At 40.4% G+C, this 27739-nt stretch overlaps 1 protein-coding gene across 5 annotated transcripts in view; it reads left to right on the top strand.

Annotated features, from left to right (window-relative positions):
* Positions 1–27739, top strand: part of Gbf1 (golgi brefeldin A resistant guanine nucleotide exchange factor 1) — a 143289-nt gene that overhangs the window by 65522 nt on the left and 50028 nt on the right. The window contains exon 1 of one of the 5 annotated variants that reach the window (XM_057777367.1): positions 19342–19359. The exons of the other annotated variants lie outside the window; for them this stretch is intronic. The gene's annotated coding sequence lies outside the window, so the exon portion shown is untranslated. Of the gene's footprint in view, positions 1–19341; positions 19360–27739 lie in introns of those variants that run through there. 5 annotated transcript variants of the gene reach the window in all.

Here is a 27739-nt window from a genome sequence, read left to right as displayed (position 1 = left end):
TCCCAAGTGTGTGCCACCATAGCCAGTTTGTGTGCTTAGATTATATTCTTTTTTTTTTTTTAACAGAACTTGCCTCAAGTTTATTTGTAAAAACAGCATAAGGTCCTGAACATCTGCAAATACTGTGTAGGTGTTCACACCAGTCCATCTGTCTTCACATTGGCAGACTGAGACCTTTTTTTATGGGGCCTTCACAGGGGCCTGAGCACCTTTGGGAGCCTGAGCTGCAGCTGAGGCCTCTGCCTTGGCTTGAACCTTGGGCTTTGTTTTTTGGAGCCTACGACCCCTGGCCATGTAGCTTCTAATCCGCTTCCCAAGCTTGGGGTGAGCAATTAAAGCCAGGCGGGTGAGTTTGCGGGTGGGGCCCTTTGGCACCTTGGGCTTCACCACCTGGGGCTTCACCAGGGCCTTGATGGCCTCCGCACATGCGCTCATGGCCTTTGCATTATTTGCCTGCATCTTCTTCAGGCCTTTCTTGTTGTGCTTCTTGGCAAAGCGCATGTTCCTCAGGAACTTGGGGTCAACCCCCTTGAGAGAGTCGTATCTTTGTGACCGGGGTTTCTTGATGCCGTTTCTGTGCCATTTCCGGGACTGATTGTGTGTGGTGTGGTTCTTGGACTTGGCCATGGCTGGACTGTAATCGGCGGCTCCCGAAGCGCCTGCGACCGGAAGAAAAAGAGAAAGGCCTAGATTATATTCTTAAGATTAAATTCAGTCCCCTTTTTCTCCCCTCTTGATTTTTGTTTTTTATTTTAGTTCTCTAGCTTTTAACTAAAGACACAGACTGCTTATACTTGGTAGTTTTCTTTGTCCTCTTTCTCTTATGTTTTCATCACATTATTAATGAGTATTCAAGAAATATTAGGAACACAACCATCTAAGTCTGTGTGAGCCAGAGTTTTAAAACTGTGGGGCTGAGGGTGGGGCTCAGTGTTAGGGCAAATGGTAAGTGCACACAAGCACTGAAACAGAATGCAGAACTTCAAAACCCTAATATTTTTAGCTATACATGGAGACATGGCCTTTGGAGATTAAGATGGGAGAGTCACTTGAATGGAGGAGTTCAATACTTGTCTTTATTTATTTATTTATTTGTTTGTTTATGTTTTGGTGTTTTTTTGAGACAGGGTTTCTTAGTAGCTATGGAATCAGGCCTGGAACTTGCTCTGTATGTAGTCCAGGCTGGCCTCAAACTGGCCTCAAACAGGTAAAGATCCATCTGCCTCTGCCTTCTGAGTGCTAGGATTAAAGGCCTGTGCCACCACCACCCAGCTTTTTTTTTTTAATGATTTATTTATTTTTATTTTTGTACATTGCTGTTTTGCCTATATATATGTCTATGTGAGGGTGTCAGATCCCCTGGAACTGGAATTGCAGACAGTTGTGACCTGTCACGTGGGTGCTGGGAATTGAATCCAGGTCCTCTGGAAGACTAGAGGATTTAACCACTGAACCATTTCCCCAGCCCCAGGGCAACCGTTTTTTGTTTTTTTTTTTTTTTTTTTTTTTTTTGGTTTTTCGAGATAGGGTTTCTCTGTGGTTTTGGAGCCTGTCCTGGAACTAGCTCTGTAGACCAGGCTGGTCTCGAACTCACAGAGATCCGCCTGCCTCTGCCTCCCAAGTGCTGGGATTAAAGGCGTGCGCCACCACCGCCCGGCGGGCAACCGTTTTAAAACAAAACAAAACCCAAAGAAATCAATATCCAAGTTAACAAGTGGCAGCACTTGGACTGCATAATGACCGGAAGTCTTAGTTACTGAATTTCAGAGGTAGAAGGTCATTTCTAGGGGGTGGGGAAATGACTTGGTCAGTCAAGTACTTGATGCCTAAACTTGACGACCTGACTTCAGTGCCTAGGAGCCACCTACGGCTGGGCATGCTAGCGTGCAGCTGTAATCCGAAGCTGGGGAGGCACAAACAACAAACCCCTGAGGCTACCTCATCAGCCGACCTAGCCTCATTGGTGGACCCAGGTTTGAGACTTTGTCTCAAAAGACAAGGTGGGTAGCTTCTGAGGAATAACACCAGAGGTTGACCTCTGACCTCCTCCACATATACACACAGGTACCTTCTTCACACAACCTAACAAATTAAAAATCGAATAATTTTTTTTTTCGAGACTGGGTTTCTTTGTAGTTTTGTGGGTTTTTTTTGGTTTTTTTTTTTTTTTTGGTTTTTCGAGACAGGGTTTCTCTGTAGCTTTGGTGCCCGTCCCAGAACTAGCTCTTGTAGACCAGGCTGGCCTCGAACTCCCAGAGATCCGCCTGCCTCTGCCTCCCAAGTGCTGGGATTAAAGGCGTGCGCCACCACCGCCCGGCTTCTCCATTATAATTTTATTTTATTTATTTTGAGATGAAATTTTGTTTGGTTGCCCAGGCCTAGAATTCTTGGGCTCAGATTCCTGCCTCAGCCTTTTGAATAGATGGAACTTCAAACACATGCTACTGCTCCCAGCTAAATTTCTTCTCACTTAACTAATACTGTCCAGCTCCTCCTGTATTCCTATATTGTAGTTTAGTATATGTCCAGGACAAAAGGACTAGTAACTTTTCATAAAGAGCCAACTGCTTCAATTGCTATCTATTGTTGTGCAGTATATGACACTGAAACTTGGTGACTTAAAAACCACAGCATTTTATTATATCTCACAATTCTTTAGACTGTCTAGAACTCAGTTGGGCAGTTCTTCTAATGGCCCTTCTTGGGTTCTCTTATAGTCAGACGTTATTTGTCATTTGTAGTTTGGTACCGTGTGGCTTCTTTTGAGACAATGCCTCAGTCTTCAGGGCTTTTTCCTTGTGACTGCTTTCTACTTCAGGGTCAACTTTGTACATATGGGACAGTTCACATCTCCAAAATGGAAGAACAAAGGCTTCAAAGCTTTTTTAGTGCGTAGGCATGAAAATCCTAAATTGTCATTTCCAGATCCACGGTCTGCCTCTTGTGGAGCTGTCATTATATAGATTAGGCGTTGGAAACTCCCCTGATAGCATTTGTTAATTTGTGCTTTTTCCTTTCATTCTTTCTTCTAGGTATCCATCATAGATCCATAGTCTAGGTTCCATACAGGATCTTATAGCATCTTTCATCTGGTCAAGTTCCAGGACCAAACAGTGATATTTATGGTTATGAGCAAAAGTCTGTTTGAAAAGGGTAGCAAAGGAAAAAGAAAAATTTTTTAGTGTATCCATCTTCCCATTTGCTATCTTGGGTGAAGCATAACTCCCATGGACAGAAATACAGAGTTCATTTGAGCACAAAATAGCAGGCGAGGAAACAGGTGTAGATGTGCCTTGTTGTGAGTTCTGCCTACTCTCCAGGAAGACAGCCTCCCCCTCTCCTCCCCAGCAGAAGTCCATCCCTTCCTTCATTACAGATCTTCCTGAGATTTCCATCCTATGCTGGTCCACGTAGAAATGAGAGAGTACATACTTTCCTTTTCTCATAGTTCCTTTTCCTAGTCAGAGCTTGCTAACCTCTAGCTTAAGTGCTCACCAAGTGAAGATGTATAGTCTTCCTCCCTTCCTGTTCCTTGCTTAGTCTGAAGGAAGGCAGCAGGTGATGGAATGCAGAAAGGGTGGGGGTGGGAGGCTGAGAAGGGCGGAGTTTTTTCTCATACACTATGGATGTTGCTTAACCAAATGGTGTGAAATTGAGTCAGAGCAACAGCATGTGTTTCAATTTTCCAGGGAATTTCCTCTTCCTAACTGTAGGTTTAACCCTTTCTTTTGTTTAATGCCATGAGCTACCTAAAAGCATAAAAAGAGTTACATATAAGAAGGAAAAAAAATTAAAATTCCACAAGGCCTCTCTTTGGACTCTAGATCTCCAGCTCATTTCCTGCCAAATGGCTATAGAAAAAGGCATAACCTTTGTGACTTCAGGTAGACATAGTTTCAAATTCAATCTCTAGCAAACATGCCTTATAGAGTTCTTTTGAGAATTAAATGAGATAATGTATAAATTATCTTCCACAGTGTATACATTAGACATAGTACATACTTAATACATCTATTTGTTTGTTTTCATCTATAGTCTATGTTGTGGAATTTTTTTCAGACAGTCTTATTATATGTATTCTTGAATGTTCAGTCTCCTGCCTCAGCCTGCCAAGCGGAAAGGTTATAGTTGTGCATCCCTCTGAATTATGTAGAGATCTGTGTTTTCATCCCATGCCACATTGGGTTTGCCACATTAGCAATTTTTCACATCTTACAGTTGCTGCATTTTCTTCTGGAATCTAACTTTGTATAAAGGACAAGTAGGCGTTTGCACAGGCAATGAGGAGGATTACAAGGCTTGCTCTCCCCATCTGATCTGGAGGCTTCTTGAACTTGTAAGACCTCTGAACCTCACATTGTTGAGAGATGAAGTGAAACATATAGGTCACACACTGTTTTTTCAGGTAGGGTCTAGCTATGTTGCTCAGACTGCCTCAAACTGGAGATCCTTCTGCCTCAACCTCTCAAATGCAGGGAATGTAGGTGTATTATACCTCACTTGCCTACTTGTTACATTTTACAGGGGAAGAGTTGTGGCTCAGAAGTCACCTCAGTGAAGGACATCAGAACAGAGTGGTGGCAGCTCTGGGGTCAGAGCTCTAACTTACTCATCAATGCTATGGCTATAAATTAGGTTTTTGTCTTTTTTCTTTTCTTTCTTTTTTTTTTTTTTTTTTTTTTTTTTTGGTTTTTTGAGACAGGGTTTCTCTGTAGCTTTGGAGCCTGTCCTGGAACTCCCTTTGTAGACCAGGCTGGCCTCGAACTCACAGAGATCCGCCTGCCTCTGCCTCCCGAGTGCTGGGATTAAAGGTGTGCACCACCACCGCCTGGCTTTTTTCTTTTTTTAAAAAGACATGTCTCATTGTCATAAGAAAACAAAAAAGAACCTGTGTTATTAGAACATTGTACATGCCATAGTCTGTAGATCTCTGAAGTGTTTGAAGATAACCTGTTTATTTAAAATATATCTGTTTGATCTTGGAAAACATACCTAATGTGACTACAAGTTTGATTATAATAGGTAATTAACTACTGACCGGCATTTCCTTATTCTTCTAAACAGTTGATAGTAATAATTTTCAAGGACTAGAAATTTGCATTACATTGGTAAATGAGTTGTATAGGTACAATTCCTTGAACAAGAGCAGAAATGTATGTACAATGTATTCTAACAAAATTAATCTCAAATTTGTATCAATATACCAAATTTGTATACAGTATATAAAAACCCAATCCAGTGTAAAACATTTAAAACTAGTAGTTGCTTTTTAAAAGTAGATTCAATAATCTACCATTTTATCATACCTATATCCTTCCTTTTTTCTTTTTAAAACAAGAACCTTGAATCTAATTTTCCTTTGTTTAGTTTTTTTTTCCTGACCATTACCAATAACAACTTGTAACCAGTCCCCCTAAACAATGACAAATATCCATAACCCATTGAATGACCAAAAACTACCCACTCCACCTCTTGGGAATGTGGGCATTGTATCCTTAAATTTACTTCCTGCTATCTGGGGATGATATCTTTAGGGGAATCCTGTAAAGAAAAAATTGAGTTAATTGTCAAATCCTGGGAGAGGTAGCTTTATCATTTGTTGTCTAGTCTCTGCAGAATGAAAAAGTGCAGGACTTGTATCAAGTCCTGGCTAGAGTAGTTTGTGAGGCTGGATTGTCTTAGCTAGACACCTTGAAATTGTTCTTTAAAATTTGTAGTTCAAAAACTGGTCTTTAGGTGGTGTTTTTCAGCTTAGTGGTGTTATCATAGTTCTGGAGGAATTGTTGTTGTGGGCCCACTCTCCTTTTGGAGACTCAACAGTTGCTAATAGGCATGTTCATGGTTCACTACAGAAAACTGATAGAGACTCAAACCCAAAATCATGTGCAGGAAAATAGATGAAACCTTTCTCTAGAATTAGTTAGGACTCTTTATGATGATTAATATCGTGACAAAAAGTTTATATATATATATATATATATATGTATATCTTATAAATCTTATACTTTAAAAAAAGTTGTTAAAGGGTCAATATAAAACCAAAGGATTATGGAATTAGTAGCAGTAAAATAGTCCTTAAATTTTTGTTTTTCTTCTGTCCCATATCAGGTGTCTCTTCTAACATGAGACAGAGATTTTGGATTTCACTTTAATAAGCTTGCTTGAGTTTAGAGAAGGAGACACACTACAACTCCAAAGCCATCTTTAATCTTGAATTGGACTGGGAGTACAAAAAGACCATTTGCATTATATATCTGTAGAGAATAGCAGAAACAAACATTTGGGAATGGTTATGAAATTTTTATCGTGTTGGAAATATGTTATATCAATAGACCAATTTACTCTTTTTCTTGAGACTTTTTTTTTTTTTTTTTTTTTTTTTTTTTTTTTTGGTTTTTCGAGACAGGGTTTCTCTGTGGCTTTGGAGCCTGTCCTGGAACTAGCTCTTGTAGACCAGGCTGGTCTCGAACTCACAGAGATTGAGACATTTTTTTCTGGATGATTTGTCCCTTTTTTTCAGATGTCTCATTTCTCCAGTGGTCTTCAGATTCCTTAGCTGTATACCTTTATTCTCCTGAAAAGACAGAAACAAAACCCTTCCCCACCCCTAATTTTGGGGAGATTCTCTTTTGGCAAGTTAAATCTGATCAAATGAAAAGCATTTGCTAGTTTTATAGGTTTAAATTAAACAACCATGGTGCTTAATGAACTATAATCTCTTCTAATTAAGAGGTGTCTCTTGTTCAAATAGAATCTTTTTTTAATATTTATTTATTTATTATGTATACAATATTCTGTCTGTGTGTATGCCTGCAGGCCAGAAGAGGGCACCGGACCCCATTACAGATGGTTGTGAGCCAACATGTGGTTGCTGGGAATTGAGCTCAGGACGTTGGAAGAGCAGGCAATGCTCTTAACCTCTGAGCCATCTCTCCAGCCCCTCAAATCGAATCTTTATCCATTTTAATAGTATCCATAGCTTTTCTTTTGTGGAAAGAAAAGCAAAACCCCTTCTCTAACATAACACATGTCCTGTTTTCCATTCTGAGGTCAGTACATCTTTAAAGTATATCAGCTGATTGAATTTCATAATTCTTTTTCTACTATCCAATGTCTTTCCATAGCTGTTGTTCCTTTCTCATTAACATTTAGAATATTCAAAGTTAATAAAGCATTATTCAATCTATTGCTGGGGTTATTTATTATTCCTTTCTGTTTATTTAACATATCTTTTAGAGTTCGATTTGATCTTTCTGTAACTGCCTGTCCAGTAGGATTGTATGGTATACCTGCAATATACTTTATAATAAGCAAAAAACTGCTTCATTTTCTTAGAGACATATCCTGGAGCATTGTCTGTCTTTATTTGTGCAGGTATACCCATGATGACCATAACTTCTAGCAAATGTGTGATTACCAAATTAGCCTTTTCAGAACTCAAAGCAGTTGCCCATTGCAAACCTGAATAGGTATCAATGGTGTGATGTACATATTTAAGTTTTCCAATTTCTACAAAATGGAATACATCCATCTGCCCCATTTCAGTCTTTGGGTGCCCTTTTGGGTTATTTCCTGCAGCTAGTGGTGTTTGGTTGTATAAAGAACAAGTAGGACATCTCCTTACAATTTCCTTGCCTTGTTGCCACGTGATGGAAAAACCTTTTTTGTTGTTTTTGTTTTGTTTGTTTGTTTTTTGGTTTTTCGAGACAGGGTTTCTCTGTGGCTTTGGAGCCTGTCCTGGAACTAGCTCTTATAGTCCAAGCTAGCCTCAAACTCACAGATATTCACCTGCCTCTGCCTCCCAAGTGCTGGGATTAAAGGCGTGTGCCACCACCGTCCAGCTATTTTTTTTAATATTTATTTATTTATTATGTATACAGTATTCTGTCTGCAGGCCAGAAGAGGGCACCAGACCTCATTACAGATGGTTGTGACCCACCATGTGGTTGCTGGGATTTGAACTCAGGACCTTTGGAAGAGCAGGCAATGCTCTTAACCGCTGAGCCATCTCTCCAGCCCCCACCCAGCTATTTTGTTTTTTGAGACAGGGTTTCTCTGCAGCTTTGGGGCCTGTCAAGGTTGGCCTTGAACTCACAGAGATCCTCCTGCCTCTGCCTCTTGAGTGCTGGGATTAAAGGCATGCGCCACCACCACCTGGCTGGGAAAGTCTTTTTTTAAACCTATGCTATTGACATGCTTTTATGAAATTCGGAGGCCTTCAGCACATGTCCTATCAATAACTGATCGATTTTTGCGTTACCTTGTGCTAGAAGACCTGGCAGACCCATATGGGATCAGATGTGTGTTATGTATATGGGATGTGCCTGATTATATCTTGTAACTGAATAAATAATGAAGTCAATTCTGTATCATCTGGTATAAATTCAGTTTCAATATGCAAAACAACTCTTTCTGCATATTGTAATTGGTAACTGTGTTGAAGTTTTTTAAAATCCCTTGGCATCATGATAATAGCATATAATTCTGCATTTTGGACAGAATCATAAGGGATTTGATGAAATTTTCTGATTTGTACCTGCCTTCTCTGATTTATAGTATAGAATGTTGGGGTTCCAGTTATTGGTGTGTCCCATATAATGCAAGGAAGGATCCAATTAGTTCTCAAGTTGAATTCTTGCCAGGCAGTGGTGGCACATGTCTTTAATCCCAGCACTTGGGAGGCAGAGGCAGGAGGGTCTCTGTGAGTTTGAGGCCAGCCTGGTCTACAAGAACTAGTTCCAGAAAAAAGAAAAAAAAAGAACTAGTTCCAGGACAGGCTCCAAAGCCACAGAGAAACCCTGTTTTGAAAAAACAAATAAACAAACAACAACAACAACAAAAAAAGAAAAAAATCCAACAAGAACAACAAAAATAAGTTGAATTCTCTTGCTTTTGGGATATGTTGTTGTTAATCTCTCAAAAAAAATTACTACAAGTTCTTTGCCAGGGTTCACTTTCTTCCCATTAATTAATTTCATGATTAGTGAGTGGTACTACAATTTCTGATGACTATTTCTGATAATTGACAAAGTCTCCGTCTTCCTTATGTGGTAAAAAGATTCATTATAAGATAATATCTTTTCTCTGCATTAAAACTCCTATAGGGGTTGTCTAGAGGGTAATATGACCAGAATCCAGTTAAGATTTGGACTCACAAAATCCACATGTGCCTTCTGTGATTTCTCTTTAATCAAAGTCAGTTCTCTCTCAGCTTCCCTGGGCAGCAGCCTGAGAAAGGGGGCTTAGGGAGAACCCACAACCTTTGGTGGAGAGAGAGAGAGGGAGGGAGGGATGCTGCTGTCTGAAAGGGGATGGGTGTGTTGTGGGGTGGGTTGTGGGAGGAGCGCTGTCTGAAGGCAGAACCAGCCAGTTTGGAGCCCAGGTGCATCTGGAATTTGGGTGGCAGCTGGAGATTGTTTCAGAGTGGTTAAAACAGGGAAATCCCAAACTTTTCTCCAAGGTTTGGGAGCCAAATGTAGCACTCTCTAGGGCTGGGGTTAAAGGCATGCACCACTACTGCCTGGTTTCTACGGCGAACTATTGTGGCTACTGGGATTAAAGGTGTGTGCCACCACTGCCTGGTCTCTATGGCTGATCAGTGGGGCTGTTTTACTTTCTGATCTTCAGGCAATCTTTATTTATTAAAATGCAAATGAAGTATCACTACACCTGACACTACACCTTTCCCTCCCCTCCCGCCCTCCTTCTTTCTTTCCTTTTGTGGTGGCAGGGCGTGAGGGGAGGGGTCAAACCAAGACCTTAACAGGTTCTCTACCGCACGCACAAACACACTACTCTTTGTGTTTTCAGGTGAATTACATACAATGAAACATGCAGAATTTTGATGTTTAGTTAATAAGTTTTGATAGTTGTATAAACTATGTAACTACTGTTTAATAATCTTAAGAAAAGATACAGCTGGGTATGATGATGCAAGCCTGTGATTCCAGCACTTGGGAAGCTGAAGCAGCAGGATTCCAAGTTTGAGACCAGCTTAGGCTAATAGTGAATTCCTGACAGGTATTGGTGACATAAAGAAACTTTGACTCCAAAATGGAGTCAGAAAAAGAGAGAACATTTTTATCATTCTCCAGTGTCCCCTTTGATTCACACTCTATACCCCATATAAAAAATGTAAATCCTGTCACAACAGATTAATTTTGTTTTGAGATTTCGTGCAGACGGGGTGGCTTGTATTTCATTTCTTTAAGTTTAGCACGGCTCTGAGCTTCAGGCATGTTATTGGATCAGTATTTCATTTCCTTTTTCTTTCCTGAACAGCATTTAATGGTGTATATACCAAAAGAAGATGCATCTGACCTCTTATGGAAGACACTTCCATTGTTTCCAGTTAGGGTCGTTACCACTAAATATCTCTAGGTCTACATGCCACCTCTTTATCTATACTTGGGAGCCTGTTTTAGTTTCTTTGGGATAAATACTTAAGAGCAAAATTACTGGGTCATAAGTTTATATCTGTTTAATTTAAAAAGAAACAGTTCTTCATAGCTGCCCTTCTCTCCCAGCTCTCTATCTTTTTCTTCCCTGAGGGAGCATGCTCTTTAATTTAAGGATTTGGCAGGAGAGAAGTCACATCATCAGGGTGCCTGTTGCCAGAGCACAGTGGCCTGAATTGGACACTTAAAAAACTGAAACAGGTGTTTGAAACCCTACTCCAGTCTCTGTATTTGATGCCACACACACCCCCACCCCCTCCAGTTCTGAGGCTTTGCCAGCAGAATTCAAGGCGAATCAAATGTATGCTGGATTAGAGGCTTTGATGAGACAAGGACTCTAAGTGTATATATAGTAGCCTGTTTTGTTTAAAGCAGGATAAAGAACATTTTTATGTAGAAAATACTGCCCAGTGAGGGGTGGTTGGCTATGTATAAGTAAAAAGCCTTTTTAAAAAAAATAAAAAAAAAAATATATATATATATATATACACACACACACACATATATACACATACATTTTTTACCCTACCTTTTATTCTCCAGTCTGTGTAGAATTCAGCCAGGACTTCCTGTGGTAAAGTTAAGATTGCCAGAGTCCCCTGAGCCAGGTAAGATTTGGTATCCTATGTATCAGACATGGAGATAAATTATGCCTTAGTGAATTATTTTTGTTTTTATTTTATTTTGAGACTGTGTAGCTCTGGCTGTCCTAGAACTTGCTATGTATACAGATCAGGGTAGCCTTGAACACCCTACTCTGCCTCTTGAGTGCTGGGATTAAAGATATGCATCACCACACTTGGCCTGATTCTTTTTTTTTTTTTTTTTTTAGTATTTTTGTCTTAGCCAAGCCTTGAAATATTAATCCTCATATTCAGGTAGTTAAAGCAGGAAACTGAAGGTAGGGTCTGAATTCCCAAAGCCAAATGACTTAATGTACCATGTTCAGTCAAGTTGAAAACAGTAGGAATGTGATCTTGCGCTCTCTATTTCTCTCTCTCTCTCTTCTTCCCTCCCTTTCTCCTCCACCTTTTCTTTTTAACAGAATCTCACTGTATAGCTCTGGCTGTCCTGGAATTGACTATGTAGATCAGGCTAGCCTGAAACTCACAGGACCTACCTACCCACCTGCCTCAGCCTTTCAAGTGCTGACTTGTAATCTGCTTGCTGTTTTTTTGTTTTGTTTTTGTTTTTTTTGTTCTTGTTTTTTCTAAACAGGATCTCACTACATTGCTGATTGTCCTAGAACTCACTATGTAGACCAGGCTGGCCTCAAACTCACAAAGATCACCTGCCTCTACCTCTTGAGTGCTGGGATCAAAGGCTGCGCCACTACACTCATGTATGTTCTGCTTTCTTAAGGGGAAGCTTCCACTGAAGATTTCAAAAGAAAGTTCCCAATTCTAAATCTTTTCTTGCACTGATTAGAAAAGTCCAAGAGGGGAAGAAATTGACTTTTCGACTTTTCATGTGTTCCACTTTGGCTTCTTCACAAACCCTCGAGAAGAAAAAGCATTTCTGAATTGAGTTTCACATTCATAGGCATCCATTTCCTTTATCTTAGAGCTTGCTACTAGGCTACATCATGTGGATATTGGCCTTGGACATTAAGCAAGGATTAAAAGGCTAAGGTTATCTTAACCTTTTTTTTCATTGAATTACGATAGTAAGCTAGGTTTTTTGTTATATGGTTATGTGAATCTTAACACTGGATTTGTATAACTACCATTACAGACAGAATATTACATGGTTTAATTGCCCCAGAGAACTCCCTCTGTCTTCCCTTCACAGTCGTGCTCTTAAGCCATGATCTGTTCTCCTTCACATGGTTTTATCAGGAAGTTCATATGAAGGGAATCGTATTTACAATGTATAATCTTCCGAAACTGGCTTCTTCCATTTACCATGATGCCTTTGGGATTTATGTGAGCTTTTTTGTGTATCAGTAGTTCATCCCTTTTGACTGCTGAGTAGTCAGTCGTCCCTCATGTGTATGTGGCTGAAGGACACTTGGGCTCTCCAGTTTACTACTAGAATTGCTATGAATGTATGATATGGGTTTGTATTGGAAACAAGGTCTTGCTATGTAGCCCAGCCTAGCTTGGATGGAACCTGAGAGCCTCCTGTTTTAGTACTCTGAGTGTGAAATTACAATTTTGCTGTGCCATGCTTGGCTTGGTTGTTTGTTGTTTTTAGACAGGGTCCCCTGTAACTCTGGCTGGCTTCAAACTCACTATTTAGCCAGAGATTAAACTGAACTTCCTATTTTAAAACATTACCTTGCCTATACTTACAAATTAAAGGAGTAAGTCACAAAACAATCTCACACCAGTTTGGAATTATGATTAATAAAAGGCTTATTTATTTCAAGGGAAAAACTTACAGATCACCGTCCTAGACAACAGCCCTCTGCACAACCAGGAAAAGAATCTGGTGGCCAGAAGAGGATTCTGAGCAAGAGAGGGAGTGCACAGCTCCTGCTGCTTTTTCAAGCCGAAGAGACCACGCCCAAGTGGGCTGCTATCTTAAAGGCTATTGACTGAAGGAGCAGAAGGAGCTCCCATAGCAACAAATAATCTTTTTGGGAATTTCAAAATAAATGCACAGAATATGCAGATCAGTTTGGGGAGTAATGGCATCTTTCAATGCTGTGCCTTCCTATCTATGAACATAGCATATCTTTGTTATTTATTTTACCAGTATATTGTGGTTTCAGCATTCAGGTTTTGTGTTATTTTAGATTTATACTTAAACATTTACTTTTTTTTAATTATTAATTTATCTATTTATTTTACATCCCAGCCAGTTTCCCCTCCTTCCTCTCCTCTCTGTCCCTCCCCCCTCCCTACCTCTGCTGCTACCCCCAATCCACTCCTCCTTCATTTCTCACCATATAACCCTGGCTGTCCTCTAGGTGCTGAGATAAAAGGTGTGTGTTATAAGCCCCAGGGATGGTGGCTCACGCCTTTAATCCCAGCACTTGGAAGGGTGAAGCAGGGGGATTTCTGTGAGTTTTAGGCCAGCCTGATCTACAAAGCAAGTTTCATGACAGCCAGGGCTGTTACACAGAGAAACCCTGTCTTGAAAAACCAAGAAAAAGAAAAAAGATGTGACTTCAACTCCTGGCTCTGTGTTTACTTTGATTTGGAGTATTCGTTGTTAGCATATAGAAGAAGCAAGATTCATTTTTGTGTGTTGACCTTCTATCCTGTCACCATGCTAAATTTTCTTTTCTTTTCTTTTCTTTTTTTTTTTTTTTTTTTGGTTTTTTGAGACAGGGTTTCTCCGTGGTTTTGGAGCCTGTCCTGGAACTAGCTCTTGTAGACCAGGCTGGTCTCGAACTCACAGAGATCCGCCTGTCTCTTGCTAAATTTTCTTATTCTGAGATTTTTAATTGTAAATTCTTTGGGGATTCAATATGTATATATAGCTATGTTAAAAAAGTTTTATTTCGCCGGGCGGTGGTGGCGCACGCCTTTAATCCCAGCACTCGGGAGGCAGAGGCAGGCGGATCTCTGTGAGTTCGAGACCAGCCTGGTCTACAAGAGCTAGTTCCAGGACAGGCTCCAAAGCCACAGAGAAACCCTGTCTCGAAAAACCAAAAAAAAAAAAAAAAGTTTTATTTCTTCATTAAAAAAAGTTTATTTTTTCAAAACAGGGTTTTTCTGTGTAGCCCTAACTGTACTGGAACTGACTTTGCAGATCAGGCTGGCCTCAACACACAGAGATCTACTTGCCTCTGCCTCCAGAGTGCTGGGATTAAAGGCATATGCTACCACACCCAGTTTTTAATTCATATTTTATTTGCTTTTCTTGTTGTACAGACCAGTACTTTTAGGTCTGTGACAGTGGATAGCTTGCTCTGTTCTCACTTTTAGGGCCAATGCATTCTGTGCTTTATTCTAAAGTATAACATTAACTATCAGTTTTTTGTGAGTGGTAATGGAGGTCTGAATGGATGTTATATTTTGTCCGATATTTTCATCAGTTGACATAATCATGTATTTTTCTTCTATATTAAAATTTTTGATATATTAAAATGTTTTCCAGATATCGACTCAAACTTGTGTTCTCAGGATAACCTCACTTAGTCTTGGTCTTTCTTTCTTTCTTTCTTTCTTTCTTTCTTTCTTTCTTTCTTTCTTTTTGTATCTTGTTACAAAAATTAGCTAACCTACTTCTTAAATGAAAGCTCAGAGTGATATTGAAACATTTGCCAAAGGCAAGAGTGATGAAATTATATGGGGGATATTCTGGAAGCTCTGGTTAAACCTCTCAGGACGAATGCAAATTCAATCAACAGATAAGTAATAAAATAGTATCTATCTTAAGATAGCCACATTCCTCATCTGTCAAATGTGTTAAATTCTATGGCTGCTAAGATACCTTCATGCCAGCATTTTATCCTGTGGATTTTGGTTTCATAGGAACTTAACCAGTAGAAAAATAGAAGGGCTAGATTTTATTTTTTAAATGACCCCACCAGGAATCTTCACTGTCACCTTGACTCCATCACTTTTCCCAAGAAAAAGGAGAATTACTGAACAGTGGTGGCGTACACCTTTAATCCCAGCACTCAGGAGACAGAGGCAGGTGGATCTCTGAGTTTGAGGCCAGCCTGGTCTACAGAGTGAGTTCCTGGACAGCCAGGATAGCTACATGAGAAACCCTGTTTCAAAAAACTAAAAAGAAAAAAGAGAACTGATGTGGGATGGCCTTCTGTGTATGTGTCACTTTTATTGGTTATGAATAAAACTGTTTGACCAATAGTTTAGGCATATTTATAGCTATTTTTAAAGGTTTATTCATTTTAAAAACTTAAAAAAAGGATTTATGTTTGAGTGCTCTACCTGCATATACACCTGCATGCCAGAAGAGAACATAGATTGCGTTATAGATGGTTGTAAGATACCACGTGGGTGTGGGGAATTGAACTCAGAACTTCCTGAAGAGAAGCTCTTAACTGCTGAGCCATCTCTCTCACTGAGTCATCTCTCCAGCCCCCACTTGATGGAAGTGGATGTTGAGCTCTAGATTCAGCTATGACTGCCATAGCCACTAGAGAGGTTCTAACAGAGGCACCTTCTGCCACTTCTGGTTGTGCATAGCAAGGCATCTGGGGGGACTTTTCTGATTTAAAGGTTATGTCTTTGTATATGTGCAATTAATAGACAAACTAGAACTTCAAAAAATAATCCCAGTGTGATATTCAGAAGAGCTTCTGAAAGACTGGTGGCTTGTCTTCATTTCTTTTCTCTTTGTCAATGCATTTCACATTCAGCGTTTCATATAGCATAATAAAATTAATTATTAGATAAAATTATATTAAAAAGTATAAACTTGGTTTGTTTTAAGACAAACTGTGTAGTCCAAAATTCACAATCCTGCCTTTGCTCGCTACGCATTGAGACTGTAGATATAGACCATCATTCCCAGCTTAGGTACTTACTGTTAGCTTGATGCTAACCTGCCGAATTATTAGTAATTTCTATCCATTTCTGTCTGTCTCATTGTATACCAAGCAACAGTTTATTGGTTTGCAGTTTACACCTGAATCAACAATATTCTCGAAAAAAATATAATGTTCAATTCCAGAAAATATTCCAAATCCTAGAATATTATAGCAAAAATAGGCCCTAAAAGTTTTATAAATGAGATAACTGAGATGATGTAATTTGTATAATGACTAATGACCCGAAGCCGGTTAGTGTTAGAACTAAGACTAGAAGTTAAGGATCCAGGTAAAATCAGAGTACCACTTAAAGCCCTGGTTATTTAACTTCTCTCAGTGTCTAATTTTATCAAATGGATGAATTAAAATAAACCACATATGCTGGTGCACACCTTTAATTCTAGCGTTCAGAAGGTGGAAGTAGGTGGATCTCTCTGAATCCGAGACCAGCCCAGTCTGCATAGTACATTCAAAGCCAGCCAAGGGTACATAGTGAGACTCTTGTCTAAAGAAAGCATTTCAAATTTACTCTTCTTGGGGCTGGAAAGATGCTGCTTTTCCAGAGTGTTATGGGATATTTGTACACTGTGTGAAGATGTAGTGCTGTGATTGGTGTCATAAAAAGCAAACGGCCAATAGCTAGTCAGGAGAATATAGGCAGAACTGTCAGGCAGAGAAAGGAACTCTGGGAAGAAAGGTGGAGTCACCAGACAGATGCAGAGGGATCAGGATGGGCAGGCAGTACAGCGATGAGGTAATGAGCCAGGAGGAAGAATGTAGATTTAAAAATATGGGTTAATTTAAATTACAAAACTAGTTAGGAACAGGCCTAAGATAAGGTCAAACATTCATAATTAAGAGTAAGCCTTGGTGTCATTTTTTGTGTTCTGGCAGCCCTGATGAGAGAGTACTGTTATACCAGAGGACTCAAGTTCGGTTCTTAGCACCTAGATCAGGCAGTTTAGAACCATCTGGAGCTCCAACTCCATGGGATCTGATTCCTTCTTCTGTCCACTGTGAGCATATATACGTACATTCACAAATAAACAAAAATAAAAATGGGTATTTTTTAAATACACAGATTTAGGAAAGATAGAAGGTCTGCTCTTCAATTTTTTATATTTACTTAAAACTTAAACATTAAGCTATTTACCAATATAGAGAGGACATTGCACAAGGACTCTAGGACTAAAAAAACCTAAATAATATACTTATTGAATACTTTATTTCATGTATTGTACCCTATATATACATGAAATTGGAAAATGGGTACAAGTTGCCAGTCACAGGGCCTCATACATAGTATTTATGATAAATGTTAGCTGTTATTATTTACTTTTAATTAACTTTAATTCTACATTTGTCTGTTGTGTTGTTATATATGGGTTTACTATGTAGTTCAGGCTTGCCCTGGACTCCATATCCTCCTATCTTATCCAGAGCCCTGGAATTTCAACTTCTGGATTTTTATGTATTTGTTTGTTTATTTGTTTGTTTATTTATAGTTTTTTGAGACAGATTTTCTCTGTGTAACAGCTCTGACTATCCTGAAACTCAATTTGTAGACTAGACTGGCCTTCAGTTCACAGAGATCTGCCTACCTCTTCCTACCAAATGCTGATTAAAGGTGTGCACCACCTCACCCAACCAGACTCCTGGGTCTTTTTTTTTTTTTTTTAAATATTTTTTAAAGATTTATTTAGTTATTATATATACAACATTCTGCCTGTATGTATCCCTGTAGGCCAGAAGAGTGCACCAGATCTCATTAGAGATGGTTGTGAGCCACCATGTGGTTTCTGGGAATTGAAATCAGGACTTCTGGAAGAGCAGCCAGTGCTCTTATCCTCTGCATCATCTTGCCAGCTCCTGGGTCTTAAAAGGGATATAAGTTAAATACCAAAATACCAGATAACTGATGGCTGATATTTATGATGCACTTTGGGATTGCTCTTTTAATTCCTATCCATTGCAAGGTATGCATATATCAGAGAAAGAAGCTGGCTTCTTTTGTTTCCTCCTAGGTCATTTTAATGTGAGGGCTGTATCCAAAGTTTCTAGAACTTTTTGTGGCACCTTCTTGGTTGGTTCATGATCTTTCTAGAGGAAAAAAGATGATAAGAGGATATCTTGTGCCATACTACACACCCAATACCTGCTTACCTTTTCTTTTTGTAATCCATGAAGCTTCAAAAGGTTAAGGAAATTTACTTAGAGTTAAGATCATAAATTAATTAATGAGTGTTGGAAACTGGAGTCAAACCCAGCTGTGCCTCTTAGTCATTCAACTTTATCGCCTCCTATAAAGCTCCAGCAAAAAGGGGTTTCTGGCATTCTTTCTAGATTGGCCTTCCTGAAGACTGGATTTACTTGGATATTCTTTAGAGTCCTTCAAAAGAAAAGTATCGTGATGCTGCTCATAGTAGGCATACTGAATAATTTCACAACCAAAAGACATGTGACAGCATAGAGCAGCAGCCAGAATTCCCGCCCTGGAGAACTGTCACTCTTAAGGCACAAACAGTCCAGTAAACAAAGTGCAGATTAGGTAGAGGGTTCTCTGAAGGTGACTGACTCATGTTCTAGGATTGGAGAAAACAGTTTTAAGGACGGAAAATCTAATCTCTACTGGAGAAAGGAGTTTTGGGGTCCTCCTAAAGTCAATACCGTTTCTGATTAGTCAGGGTCAGAAATTGGAGAGAGGCTCAAAGGCCCCTTTAACGCAAGACAGAAGGCAGACTTTTGGAGATGAATTGGTGGTATTGTCCTTATACCTTGCTTAAGACTGGTGGACAAAAAGGTTGATTTAATATCCTACCTGTATTAGGATATTAAAACAGAGATGTCCTAAATTGCCCGTGTCAATCTGCCCATGTCTCCCAAGTCTCCTGTTTTCTCAAACGGTGGGTGACCTGGCCTGAGGGAGATGAACATGAGCCCTGACACTGTTTTCTCATGCCATAGCTGCTCCTCTCCTCAGTTGTCTCTGTCGGAGCCTCCATGTGGCCTCAAGCACTGCCCTTAGACAAAAGAGGACTCTCCTGCCCTACGCTCTTAGTGGTGACTATCCTCCCAGGGAGGGATGCTCTCAGCTGCAGTAGCCTTTTCTCATTTGGCCAGGATTGGGCTGACACATTCCTGAGCCAAAATGCACACATAAGCTGCTTTCCCTGGTGGTGAAGCTCTTCACTCCTGAGTGACTCTTATCAGGGGCAGTTGGGCATTCTCAATTGGATTACGCTGACAAGGAAAAAGGCTGGGGGTATATTATTTCAACACCGTTTGGCTTCAGAAATGCCTGTCTCTATCCTTTTGCCCTCAGTCTACCTCTCTCTTCTTGCTTTCTGTAGGGCTGTCCACTGCCCCCATCTTAGCTCTGCATCCTGCAGACACTGACGTAGGTTTCTAGAGGCAGAGTCCTTCACAGAGTGGATCACATCCAGCAAACCTGTAAGTCACCCGAAGAGAAAGACAGAAACCATCCATTTAACCCTCTTGACATTTCTGTACCCAGAGGCATAGGACAAAAGTATTTGAGCACAACTGCTCTTTGGTTTCTGTCTGTGATGGCATGTAGAGTCTATCTCAGGAACTGTGAGGTCACCACATTCTACTTTTCTCACTATGGTGTGTCTACTCAAGATTCTATTTCTTGTGAAAGTCAGAGTTTGAGAACAGTCTACAAGTGGAATTTCTGAAGTGCTGTAATTTAGTATGCAGGAGCTTTAAGAGCTTATTTATTGTTCACCACATAACGTCCAAGCCTGTGCTTGGGAAGCAGAGGCAGGCAGATCTCTGAGTCCCAGGTTAACCAGGGCTACATAGTAAATCCCTATCTTTAAAACAAAAAAAAAAAAAAAAAGTTTTGCTTCGAAGCTGGGTGTGATGAAACACATCTGGGGTCCCAGGAGGCTGAAACAGCAGATTGACATGAGATCAAGGCCAGCGAGTCCACCAACCAGGATGGCATAACAAGAGCCTCTCTCTTTTTTTAAAAAAAAAATTTATTGGTTTCTATTGAGCTCTACATTTTTCTCTGCTCCCCTCCCTGCCTCTTCCCTCCTCTTCAACTCTCTGCCAAGGTCTCCACACTCCCAATTTACTCAGGAGATCTTGTCTTTTTCTACTTCCCATGTTGACTAGATCTATATATGTCTCTCTTAGGGTTCTCATTGTTGTCTAGGTTCTCTGGGATTGTGGTTTGTAGGCTGGTTTTCTTTGCTTTATGTTTAAAAACCACTTATGAGTAAGTACATGTGATAATTTGTAGTGAGGAGTGGCGGGCTTTGTTCCCACCCGGCTCCCACACAGCTAGCTTTATACCCGAAATAACAACACACAAATTGTATTCTTTTAAACACTGCTTGGCCCACTAGTTCCAGTCTATTTTGGCTAACTCTCACATCTTGATTAACCCATTTCTAATAATCTGTGTAGCACCACGAGGTGGTGGCTTACCAGGAAGATTCTTTTTTTTTTTTTTTATTATTCTTTTTTTAATTAAAATTTCCAACTGCTCCCCGTTTCCCATTTCCCTCCCCCTCCTCCCACATATTGCCCCCTCCCCCCGTTCCCCTCCCACTATCCCCACTCCACTTCTCCTCCCCCTAGTCCACTCCCCCTCCCTCTCGATACTGAAGAGCAGTCCAAATTCCCTGCTCTACAGGAAGACCAAGGTCCTCCCACTTCTATCTAGGTCCAGGAAGGTGAGCATCCAAACAGGCTACGCTCCCACAAAGCCAGTTCATGTATTAGGATCGAAACCTAGTGCCATTGTCCTTGGCTTCTCATCAGCCTTCATTGTCCGCCTTGTTCAGAGACCAGAAAGATTCTTAACCTGCGTCCATCTCGTAGAGGAGAGCTATGGTGTGTGTCTCACTGCCTTCTTCCTCCCAGCATTCTGTTCTGTCTTCCCCGCCTATCTAAGCTGCTGTCCTATCAAAAGCCAAGGAAGTTTCTTTTCTTTTTTTTTTTTTTTTTTTTTTTTGGTTTTTCGAGACAGGGTTTCCCTGTGGTTTTGGAGCCTGTCCTGGAACTAGGTCTTGTAGACCAGGCTGGTCTCGAACTCACAGAGATCCTCCTGCCTCTGCCTCCCGAGTGCTGGGATTAAAGGCGTGCGCCACCACCGCCAGGGCGGCAGTTTCTTTATTAACCAATGAAAGCAACAGATAGATAGAAGACCCACCTACATCAATAATTGCCTTTCTGGATCTGGGTTACCTCACTCAAAATAATGTTTTCTATCTCTACCCATTTGCCTGCAATATTCAAGATTTTTTTTCTGCTGTATAGTACTCCATTGTGTAAATATACCACATTTTCCTTATCCAGTTATGCCAGCACCATTTGTTAAAATGCTTTCTTTTTTCCATTTGTTATGTTCTTGTCATATAAGTCTTCCATTTGTTTGGTTAGAGTTACTCCAAGATAGTTTATGCTATTTGTGGCTATTGTGAAGGGTGATGTTTCTCTGATTTCTTTCTCAGCCCATTTATCATCTGACTACAGGAGGGCTACTGATTTTTTTTTTGAGTTAATCTTGTATCCTGCTACATTACTGAATGTTTGAGTTGACAAGAGCCTCTCTTTAAATTTTTTTTTTTAAAAAAAAGTGATTGTGTGCACCTTTAATCCTAGCATTTGACAGAGGCAAGCAGTCTCTGTGAGTTTGAGGCTAGCTTGGTCTATACATATGGAGTTTCAGAACAGCCAGGACTATATATAAAGAAACCCTCTCTCAAAAAAACATGTATATGTAGTGTGATTTCTAATTGGTCTTACTAATAAAAACCCAGAGTTAGATATTAGGGGCTGAAAGCTGGAAGATCAGAGAAGCAGAGCAGCCAGCCACTAGTTCTTACTGCGGAATCCACAGACCAAATGGGGTATCCTGTCTGCCTCTGTCTCCTGAATGCTGGGACTAAAGAAGTGTGCCACCACTGCCTGGCCTCTGTGGCTAAGTAGTGTGACTAGCTCCGTAAGGCAAGCTTTTTTGTTAAGGCACAAACAAAATATCACCACACATATATGATTAAATATTTTTTTAATTAAATTAAAACTTTAATATAAAGAATGATTTCTGGACTGGAGAGATGGCTCAGTGGTTAAGAGTACTTGCTGTTTCTGCAGAGAATCCAGATTCAGTTTATAACATTCACAAGGTGGCTAACAACTGTCTGTAATTCCACTTCCAGGGTCTCCAACTCTCTTCTGGCCTCCATGGGCTTCAGGTACACACATGGTGCACAGACATACATTCAGGCAAATACTCATACATGCAAAATAAAAAATAAATCTTTTAACAAAAAAATGTAAAAGAAAGGCAAGTAGGTGCTGAGAATATAGCTCAGTTGGTAGAATGCTTGCCTAACATGCATGAGGCCTGGGTTCACTACCCCATACCACATGAAAGTGGATATGGTAATGCATGTACATTTGTAATCCCAACACCTGGGAGATAAAGACAGGAGTATCAGAAATTCAAGGCCATAGCAATTTCAAGGCCAGCCTGGGATACATAAAACCATGACTTTAAAAATAAAAGGAAAATTATTTATACTGGATTCATTAGAATGGAGAGACAGTGAGATAGATAGTTCAGAGGATAAAGGTGCTTAGCACCAAGCCTGAAGACCTGAGTTTGATCCCTGGAACCTACGTGGTAATAGAAGAGAAATAACTCCTACAAGTTGCCCTCAGAACTACACACACAGAAGCATAAAATAAATTCATAAATTAATTTTTCAAATAAAAAATTTAAAGGATTATGTGTACATATTTGCCTGTGTGTAAATGTATATATGCAGGTTTCCCTGGAGTTTTGTAAAGTAAAAATAAAAATCTTTTAGAAAGTATTCACTTTTCAGGCTATCAACTAACCCAGCTTGGGTTTTGCTTTTAAACATTTTTGTTACTTTAAGAATTCTACTTTTTTGCCGGGCTAGTGGCTCATGCCTTCAATCCTAGCACTCAGGAGGCAGAGGCAGGAGGATCTCTGTGAGTTCAAGGCCATCCTGGTCTACCAGAGCTAGTTCCAGGACAGGCTCCAAAGCTACAGAGAAACCCTGTCTCAAAAAACAAAAAAAAAAGGGGGGGGGGGCTGGAGAGATGGCTCAGAGGTTAAGAGCATGCCTGCTCTTCCAAAGGTCCTGAGTTCAATTCTGGGCAACCACATGGTGGGTGGCTCACAGCCATCTGTAATAAGGAATGGTGCCCTCTTCTGGCCTGTAGACTTACACAAAGACAGAATATTGTATACATAATTAATAAATAAATAAATAAAATTTTTTTTAAAAAAGTGTTTTTCTGTGTAGTCCTAGTTGTCCTAGAGTGCTGGAATTAAAGGCGTGTACCACCTCTGCCTGGCTTGGAATTCTACCTTTTAATTGTATTGATTGGTACTGGGATTGAAGCCAGGACCTTGCAAATATTAAGCAAGGGCTTTATCACTGAGCCACATCACCAGTCTCACTTACTCTTTATTGAGATAGGATCTTACTAAATTCCTATGTCTGATCTTGAACTCCATATGTAGCTCAAGCATGCTTTGAATTTGTCATCTTCCTGCGTCAGCCTAAGTAACTGGGATTATACCTGAGTCACCATACCCACCTCCCACTTGGTCCATGTGGATGGAAAAAAAACTACTCCTAACATACTCTGATTAAGCCTGAGTGATTCCTCAATTTGCACACTTTGGGGTTAACATTTAAAAGTCCTAGGATTAGACATCATAAATTTATGTTTCCTTCCTGTCCGTCATTGGTGGTTTACAGACCATGGTCACAAGTCCCCAGCCTAAATCAGAAATGACATAAAACTCATCCTTCCTAAAGATCTGCCACACAAAGTCTCAAGATAACCAGTAAAAAAAAGGGAGGGGGGGACTTTTGTGTGTGCTCTCTGACTGAACACCTTGTCAGGCTGCGACCATCTTTCTGTCCTCAAAGCACAACTCTCCCTGGGGAGAGACCAGAGGGATCATTGTCCAGAAACAATATCTCGCAGTACATGGAACAGGAACAGCCGCTCTTGGTGACTCTCTGTGCCCAGTACTTACTTGCTGTCTCCTACAGTTTTACTGCTTGAGATCACATTTAGCCTCCACTTTAAAAAGATAAAACAAGAGGCTAAAGAGATGGCTCAGTGATGAGGAGTACTTGTTTCTCTTGCAGTAGACCCAGGGTGGCTCACAGAAATCTGAAATTCCAATAACAGGACCCAATACCTTCTTCAGACCTCAGGGCTCCAGGATCACACATGAGGCAAAACACTTATACATTAAAATGAAAAAAATTAAAAACACAAGACAAATACTTAAAGGTAGGGTATACAAGGGAACTACTATATAATGTGACAGTAATTCATGAATCCTGGTTGGTACAGCAGTGAAAGTCTGGCACATGTGGGTGTCCCTACTATATGACAAGGTTAGTTTGCTGCTAGAGTTGCTACTTATCACTTTATGCAAATCTGGTGTAGGAGAGCCCTCCCTGCAACACAAGTCCTGTTCCGTTGTCTGGGAAAACAGCTTCGGTTTGCCTCTGACATCAACAGTAACTACATAGGTTATTAAACAGTTTTCAACAGTAACTACAAAGGTTATTAAACAGTTTCAGGATAGCTGCTGTGCTGCATATGTGTTGTGATTGTTGCTTCAGGAGGTGGAAACAGAAGGGGTTTGAGCCCAGCCTGAGCAACATGATGAAACAGGTCAAATTTAGACTGTTTTGTTCTCGCAATAACTAAGAAACAGTGCTGCCATCTCCATTTTTCACTAGTAAGGAAATGAAGGCTCTCAGAAGGTGTGGTGCCCAATGTCATAGAATAAATGGAAAACATTGAGTTTGAACCCAGGCTTTGGTAATTCCAAAGCTAGGGTGCATAAACACTTCGTTTAATTGTTTTTTATTTTTGTTTTGTTTTTTTGTTTGTTTGTTTGGTTGGCTGGCTTTTCAAGACAGAGTTTCTCTGTGAACAGCCCTAGCTGTTCTGGAACTAGCTCTGTAGACCAGGCTGGTCTTGAAGTCACAGAGAACCAACTGCCTCTGCCTCCCAAGTGCTGGGACTAAATACACGCACCACTACTGCCCGACGTCTTTAAATTCCTAAAAAGTATACCAAGCTGGGCTGGAGCAGTGGCTCAGAGGTTAAAATCACTGGCTGTTCCTCCAGAAGGGGTTCAATTTCCAGCACCCACATGGCTGCTCACAACTGTCTATAACTCCAGTTCCAGGAGGTCTGACATCCTCACAAAGACATAAATGTAGGCAGTTGTGAAGTGCTATATGGATGCTGGGAATTGAATCCCAATCCCCTGAAAGAACAGCCAGCACTCTTAACTGCTGAGTCATCTCTCTAGCCACAATACTCAGTTATTTCTATAGGTTTACTATGTGCCTCGACTGTCCTAGGATTTTAGTTTCTTCTGTTCCTCTCCTCCTACCCAGTCGCTATACACTGTTAGTTATTGGTTGGAGTACTGCCCTATGAATTAAGTCTTAGGTTTATTCAGGTTCACTCCTACTCCAACAACAAGGCCCCTTTAACAAGGCCAGTAGGCTAAATGAGGCCCATAGGGACTGTCCTCAAACAAGTGGCTTGAGGACAGACTGAGCCATCTCCCTCCCTGGAGCACAAGTTTGATATGTGAGCTTTAAACGCTAGTACTTTTCCTGCTAGAGGGAACTGGTGAGCAATTCATCTGTAACATACAGGCAGACCAAAGCTGCTATAGCCTTTCTCTGCTTGCACCATTACCACCAAGTCCAGAAGCAAGCAGTTTCAAAGCCCAGGAGAAATTAAAAACTTGTGTTGCTGTACTTTGCAGCATGCTGGCGTACCCCAGCTTTATGCAGCCATTGTACTTGGAGCAGCTTTTTCAATCAAAATTCCTTTTATCTAGTAAAAAGTTTCATTCTTCTTTAGCAGAAAAAAGAAAAGACTCTTTATAAGTTTATTATCAGCTACTACCCTGTCAGGTATCTACAGGGGACTTAAAGGGAAAAGAGAAAATAAAAAGAAAATTCCAAATTGACATTAGTAAGATTTGTAGGTAATGAGCCTGAGAGGTAAATAAAGCGGTGGAGGCAGTGGTGGCAGCGGTGGCAAAGGAGGAAGAAGAGGAGGAGGAGGAGGTGAAGGAGGAGGAAAGAAAAAGAAGGGGTATTATTATTATTATTACTATTATTGTTATTAGAGTATCGGGACTGCTGACAACCTCTCCATATCCCTTAAGCAATGTAAAATCCCTCTTCAACAGCCAATAATAGCTCCTACTAGAGCAGCATGTCCTGCAGTCTTAGCTAGACTGGGACTCTTGACTGCTTCCGCTATCCTCATGCCAACGTGCTTAAGAACTTTTATGATAAGGGACATTTCCCTTTTTTTTTTTTTTTTTTTTTTTTTTTTTTTTGGTTTTTCGAGACAGGGTTTCTCTGAAGCTTTGGTGCCTGTCCTGGAACTAGCTCTTGTAGACCAGGCTGGCCTTGAACTCACAGAGATCCGCCTGCCTCTGCCTCCCGAGTGCTGGGATTAAAGGCGTGCGCCACCACCGCCCGGCTGACATTTCCCATTTTACCTGTGGGAAATATAAAGGCATTAAAGCTGTGTGACACGTGAGCCTACAGTGTCTGTGAGGACATAGTAAACGTGGTTCACGAGAGCAGTAGTCTTTTGAATATTCACACCTTTGAAAAGTACCCAGAGAAACTTCCAGGACAACTGAACCTGAGTATACAATCCTGAAAGGTTTGAGGAACAATGCCACAAAACAAGGAGCAAAATCTATACCTACCTGGCCAGCACATGTCACATCAACAGTGCCCATTGTCTGTCTCTCTTATCTTATCCCAACTCTGTGTAATGCAAAAGCTGTGGTTTTTCTGGTAATATTGCATTCTAGCCCAAGGTGCATTGTTAATATTTTAGACAGCTACGTGAGATGGATAATGACTTTTTAAGAAAATTCTTTGTGTTGAATTATTTATTTAGAGAGGTGGCTGAGAGTAAAGAAAACTTGTCTCTCTTGAACTTCTCACCTGCACAGGCACTAGCACACACAGTGCACCTTATACACAGGCAGCACATTCATGCAGTAAAATCCAAAAAAACTTTAGTATATTTAGTTCCAAGCCAGCCAAGACTGAATAGTGAGATCTTCTCTCAAAATAAATAAGGTAAACAGACAAAAGAGAGTCAGATATGGTTTCATGTGCCTGTCATTCCAGCACCTGGGAGTTGGAAACAAGAGGATAAGTTCAAGGCTAGTCGAGGCTATATAAACTCTTGCTTCAAGGTGGAAAAAAAAAACTGAAGAAGCCTAAGATTCACTAGAGTGACTTTAAGTATCACATCAAAACACAATTTATAAAATAAATATTAATAAATTGGGTTTCATTGGATGATGCACACCCTTAATCCCAGTACTTGTGAGGCAGAGGCAGGTGGGTCTCTGTGAGTTCAAGGCCAGCCTGGTCTAGAGAGTGAGTTCTAAAATAGCCAGGGCTATTCAGAGAAACCATGTCTCAAAAACAGACAGACAGACAAACAAACAAACAAACAAACAAAAACACCTCAAAACCAAAGCAGTAACAAAAAGACAAATTGGGTTTCATCAAAAGTATAGCTGGACGTTGTAGCACACAACTTTAGTTCTAGCATTAGGAGGCAGAGGCAGGCAGATCTCTGAGTTTAAACCAGCCTAGTCTAGAACACATAGTTCCAGGACAGCCAGGGCTATGTAGAGAGACCCTGTCTCAAAAAAAAAAAAAAAAAAAAAAAACCAAGACAGAAACATAACCAAAATTAAACATGTAAAAGGCTGGAAAGG

This window comes from Chionomys nivalis, chromosome 8 (genome assembly GCF_950005125.1).
Source record: "Chionomys nivalis chromosome 8, mChiNiv1.1, whole genome shotgun sequence".
NCBI lineage: Eukaryota > Metazoa > Chordata > Mammalia > Rodentia > Cricetidae > Chionomys > Chionomys nivalis.
This window is presented reverse-complemented; position numbering and strand designations above follow the sequence as displayed.